Raw genomic sequence first — 6,019 nt, 5'->3', positions numbered from 1 at the left:
CGCTCCCAAGGCAGGGAGAAAGGGGGCTTTTAAGGGGCCTTGAGGGAGTTCAGGGGTCTTTTGGCAAGTTTCCCTTATTTGGATATTTCGCCTGCTCGTCGGGGTCTCATTGGTCCACAGGAGTCCAGGGTGGGGGTCTCAGATTCCCGCTTGTCAGGGTCGCATTGGTCCACGGGAGCCCGGGTCGGGAGGGTTTTCAGATTCCTGCTTGGGTCTTTGTTCTCCTGTCCAAACTCAGGTTTTGTGGCGGGGACTTTCGCCATCTTAAGTAGCCCTTTCTTTCTGCCAGCCCAACAGCCACAGTAACAATTGTCAGTCTGGCAGGTTATTGTCAGATTAAATGTGAAAGTGTTTTTAAAGCACCTGGCCTGTTGTGACTTTGAAGAAACCAAAGAAAATGGATAATAGTGGTAGAAGAGAATGTAGAGACTTGGAGAATAAAGAATATAGATGGTTCTGATGAGCGACAGAAGCAGAAAAATGTTCACCGTTAGCCCAGAAGCCTGACCTAGGGCCCGCATAGTTCCGACAAGGATCAAATACGTACTGGTTGCTACATTCTTAAAGGGTCTTATGACTGCCTGTATGTCTTACCAATAGTTAATATCAAGCTGGATGATAAGCACCAGAGAAATCTTGCAAAAGTATTTTTAAAAGTAGAATTTCGAAGAAAACATCTATGATCTAGTACTCCCTGCATGTCCCTTCCCCCTAGAGCTACTAAGCATGTAACGACTAGTTTTATACAGTGAATCTGCAGCTTTCTGCCCACAGGTCCTGTCCCCGCCCTACTGAAATGAACTTACTAAGTTGCCGGGTACATCTCAAGAATTCTCTTGCGTGCTCAACGGTCCCACAACAGTTTGAGGCAAATTGTGCTTAAAATGCCTGCATAAGAGTCCCCACAGTAACTTTTATTTTGGTATGCTTTTCTTTTTTTTAAGAGACCTTGAGGTATGAAAAGGAGTAGGGAAGAAGGGACTGCGATCTTGTTGCCCTTAGGGGAAACCAGAGGGCAGTGGTGCAGTTCTCAAGTATGACCGCAAGATGGAGTCTGTTTTGTCTCAGAGAGTGTCACAGACCGTGGACTGACTGGGTGCAGTGTTGGTTAGCAAAACAGCCATAGATGGTCTTCTCTGTGCGGGAGTCGGCCTTCCAGAAACTCCCTGACATGTATGGTGAGGTCTACCCCTTGGCGGGAAGCAGTCAGTTCCTATTTGCAGGCTTTACCCGATCAGGAAGGCTTTCCCTCCAGGATGGCCCCTGCTGTGTCTGACAGTTTCAGACTCAACAGCAAAACTTAGTTCCATAAGAGCTAGGACTTTTCTATTTCTGAAAATGCACTTAGGAAAAAGAGAATATTGAACAGAACTCAAGAGATTTCATGGGGCTTTTTACTAAAGCTCATCCCCACTCTCTTTTCACACACACACACACACACACACACACACACACAATGAGGACATAGACACATTTGAACAGGGCAAATCTGACTGAAGACACAGATCTTTCCTGCAGAGAATGCTGGGGGACAAAGAACCCCTGCTAGCTAGATAAAATAAGATGCTATACTAATAGGAATTACCTTATTGTCAGCATTATTATTTTTGTTAATATTTTATTTATTTATTTTTGAGAGAGCGAGAGAAAGAGAACATGAGCAAGGGGAAAGGCAGAGGGAGAAGCAGACTCCCCCACTGAGCAGGGACCCCAATGTGGGACTCCATCCCAGGACCCTGGGGGCATGACCTGAGCAGAAGGCAGACGCTTAACCGACTTGAGCCACCCAGGTGTTGCTACAACTTTAGTTTTAAATCCCATCCCCTTTGCGGGGATTGGGGTGGGGGTGTTAGTAAGTCTTCCCCCTCACCTGCACCAAACCCTGCAAGCCTCATTACTTTTAAGTAAACAGAGGTCATAGCTTTAAATCATAAACGGTCTCAGTTTAGCCATTAAGATGTCAGTCCTAAGTATTCAGAACTCCAAATCTGATTTTATATCTTCTCCCCCTCCCTACAAGGGCATGCTATGAGGGATGTGTGTGTGTGTGTGTGTGTGTGTTAGGGGGAGAAATAATAAGGCTCCACCTGCTCCCAGCTCCAAGAACCCACCCCCACCCAGTGTTCTAACTCTGCTTTTGGACCCGTCCAGATTACAGGAGTCAGGGTTAGATGGGGCCAAGTATGTTCTGGCCTGGTACTATGGTAGGAGGGCTTCATGCTCTTCAGGCCAGGAGGGGTTTAAAACTGATTTTTCTGGGGGCACCTGGGTGGCTCAGTCATTAAGTGTCTGCCTTCGGCTCAGGCCATGATCCCAGGGTCCTGGGATCAAGCTCTGCATCGGCCTCCCTGCTCAGTGGGAAGCCTGCTTCTCCCTCGCCCCACCACCCGCCCTCCACTCGCTTGTGTTCCTGCTCTTGCTGTCTCTCTCTCTGTCACATAAATAAATAAAATCTTTAAAAAGGAAGAAAATGATGTGCATAATTTTAAAAAACTCGTTTTCTCATGGGGTTCTCTTTCAAGAACCCTAATACTGCTGGCTTCACTTGAGTTCTCTCCACCTAGAAATGCAGCAGTTTCTTTGTTCCACACAGTCCCTAAAAATCTACTTTGACCTTCTCTTTTGCTCCTCCATTGTTCCTCTAGATGGGCCTTTTGCTGGCTAAGACAATCCCACTGGCTCCATCTCTCTTGTTCAGCCACCATTATGTCCATGAGACATACTCTTGTGTTCTATGTCCTGAGAAATGGGGCGTTGCAGGGGTCACCCATCCTTCTTCCAAAGCAGCTCATCAACCCGCCTCTTGCCTGTAGATTTCCTGATGGGCAGACACTCATCCACTTGCCTGCAAAGCTGCAGGGGACACAGCCAGCCCTCTAAGACCTCTAAGCCACCCCTCTCACTCAGCCTGGGTGAGGAGAGGCACGACCCTGCCCCGTGAGTCAGGGTCCAGTCCAGAGACAGAAACCACGGCCATTATTTTAACTGAGAAAAGTTAACGTAAGAGTTGTTAACTGGGCAAAACTGAACGGCAAAAGAACAGTCAGGTTCCATGGACACCGCATCTGCAGGAGGCCACTACCACACCACTGCTGGGAGCACAAAGACAAGCTGTCGGAATTCTTTAATGCAGGAGTTTGTTGAGGGGCCCGTAGAGCTGCAACTCAGATGTCTGGGGACAGGGTGCCAGCCAGATGGCTCTCCATGCCTAAGTGGGTGTGAGCAGCTACGTCAGAGAGAGGTGGGAAACTAAACTGCAAACAGCTGATGCCACTGGCATGAACTGTTGCTGCGAAGGTGAAGAAGCGTTGCCAAAGTGATGGAGATGGGAGGAGTACACAGACAGGAAAAAAAAAAAGCCCTCTTGCTCCCCCTTGTGGCCTCCTCTGCTGCCCCCTACTGGCAGAGCTTAAATGGAGCCGCAGACCAGGGAGAGATCCCCCTGCCAGAACCGTGAAACCTAAGTGCAGAGGGTGGGTTCATAAACGAGGGACCGCAGCTCAATGACTGCCAAACCCCTCTTTATTACTCTAAAGAAATGCTGTGGAAATTCTCTCCTCAATTCCAACCACCAGTACCCTCTGACAGCCTCAGTCTGGGCAATTTGTCTAATAGATCTCAGCCCTCTGTTTTGAAAATACTACAAATTAGTCTCCCAACTTACATTAGTACCCTAATCTATTGTATATTGATATCTCCATTGACAGTTCTAAGGTAATATCTATTACAACAATAATAGCTAACATTTAATGGACATTTACTATGTACTAGGCAATGCTAAGAAATTCACATAATAATCAATTAAATTAAATTAATTTTAATTTAATTTAATTATTTTAATAATTTAATGATAAGTCATTAAAATAATTAAATAATCTCATTTAATCTCACCAAGGGTTTTATTATCAAATACTATTATTGGCATTCATGTACTTTTAAAATCCCCATTGTACAGATGAGGAAACTGAGGTGCATTGAGATTAACTTCCTAAGGTTATAAAACTAGTCGGTGATGAAGCCAAAAGTTGAACCCAAATAGTCTGGTTCTGCAACTGGCATTCTTTTCCCCTATGCCTTCTTTTTGCTTCTTCATGTCTTTCTATTCTTCTACGTGCTGTTCAGTGACCTTGGAGGCTAACCTGGATTACACTGGTGCACTCCTTTGCCCTCTGCCTTCCACTTGGGGGTTTGGCCAGTGTGGAGCACCAGGAGAGCTCAGAGGATGGTTGGGAGTATTTATTAAACTTCTGTCTCTGTTGGGGCTTACAACACCTTGCTTTCAGCCCTCACCTGTGAGGTGACCCTCTCCATACAGACCTTGCTGTCTGCATTCTGGTCATCACTCTCCCCAGAGGTCAAGAGTGGGAACAGTCCCAAGATACTTCATTATTCTTGAGTTTTCCCTACACTTTGCCATGATTGTGGATTATGCGTTTATACATGTATATATATGTATATATATATATATATGTTTTTAAAGATTTTATTATTTTATTTATTTATTTGAGAGAGAGAGAGAGCATGAAGTGGGGGATGAGGGGGAGAGGCAGAGGGAAAGGAAGAAACAGACTCCCTGCTCAGCAGGGAGCCCAGTGCAGGACTCTGGGATCATGACCCAAGCTGAAGGCAGCCGCCTAACTGACTGAGCCACCCAGGCACCCCATATATATTTATATATATTCATTGCTCCTCAAATTGGCTGTAGCAGCTGTTTCCTGCTGGGACCTTGACAGGCTTTCACCTTGGACAGTAGCAAAATGTTTTGTAGCGGTCCCAAATCATACATTTTCAAACCACATTGCTCAAGGGAAGGGAGAAGTTCTTGTTTAGTGGTTTGAAAGTTTTAAAGAGCAAGGCAGTGGTGGTATAGGGGAACATATGGACTAAGACATACCAATCAATTGCAGTGTGGACCTGATACAGATCCTAATTCAGATAAACCTTTTAAAAGTTGTAACTTTCTTGGGGAGGCATGTCAATGATCAGAGACTGAGTAGGACTTTGCCAGCAATTTACAGTTGGCTCTTGAACAACGTGGGGGTTAGAGGCACCAAACCCCATGCAGTCGAAAATTCACATGTAAATTTGCCTTCCCCACAACTCAACACTAATAGCCTACTGTTGACTGGAAGTCTTCCTGATAACAGTTGATTAATATGTATTTGGTATGTCATATACATTACATACTATATTCTTACAATAAGCTAAAGAAACTATTAAGGAAAATATATTTACAGTACTGTATAGAAAAAAATCTGTATAGAAGTGGACCCATGCAGTTCAAACCCATGTTGTTCAAGGGTCAGCAGTGTTTAACACAGGTTCAGTGTGGGAATGTCACAAGCCAATAGCAAACAGGATAATGTCTCATTGCCAGTAAACAACACACTCCAAACCAATGAGAGATTAATCACATAATTGTTCAGACAAGGAAAGACAAAAGGAGTAAAGTCTAAATTTAATTGTGGTATATGATTATGATTAGCTGGTATTCAGGAGAGATGGTTTAACCAACTCAGGGCTGCCGTCCTGTTGCCCAGGCAAAAGTGAAAATCCCTGGTTGCTAGGGCACGTTGCTGGGGACGCGGGCCAGAGGATCTCCTTTATGGCTGCTATTCAGCTTTCACGACTGGAGGAAAGAGTCACCTTTACGGCAGCCTTGACCCAGGCAGGAGCTGATCGCCCCAAGGTCTTCCGAGAGCTATTTACATTAGCAAAGTACAGCTGAACTCGGACAAACCCTCTCTGATAGTCCTCACCGTCTCTCGCTCTCGCTATTTATAGACTAACTTGCCGCAGATGCTTCTTACGTCACTGATAAGCCCCAACAGGGCCCCCACCCCTGCAGTGAGTTCCCTGCCTCTTCTCAGTGAGAACAGATGATACCATCCTGACACAACTTATCTCATATCAAAACAACTTAACTTCTAAGAACTTTTTTGGGGGTCTTTGTCATAAGCAGGTGGATTAAAACAACTCAACTCGTAGACAAATGGAGTTGAAATCATATCAAACTAAT

Source organism: Mustela putorius, unplaced genomic scaffold (genome assembly GCF_011764305.1).
Source record: "Mustela putorius furo isolate JIRA1106 unplaced genomic scaffold, ASM1176430v1.1 tig00000224_pilon_pilon_pilon, whole genome shotgun sequence".
In the NCBI taxonomy this organism is placed as follows: Eukaryota; Metazoa; Chordata; class Mammalia; order Carnivora; family Mustelidae; genus Mustela; species Mustela putorius.
The sequence above is the reverse complement of the archived record's forward strand: the minus strand, read 5'-3'. Positions refer to the sequence as shown.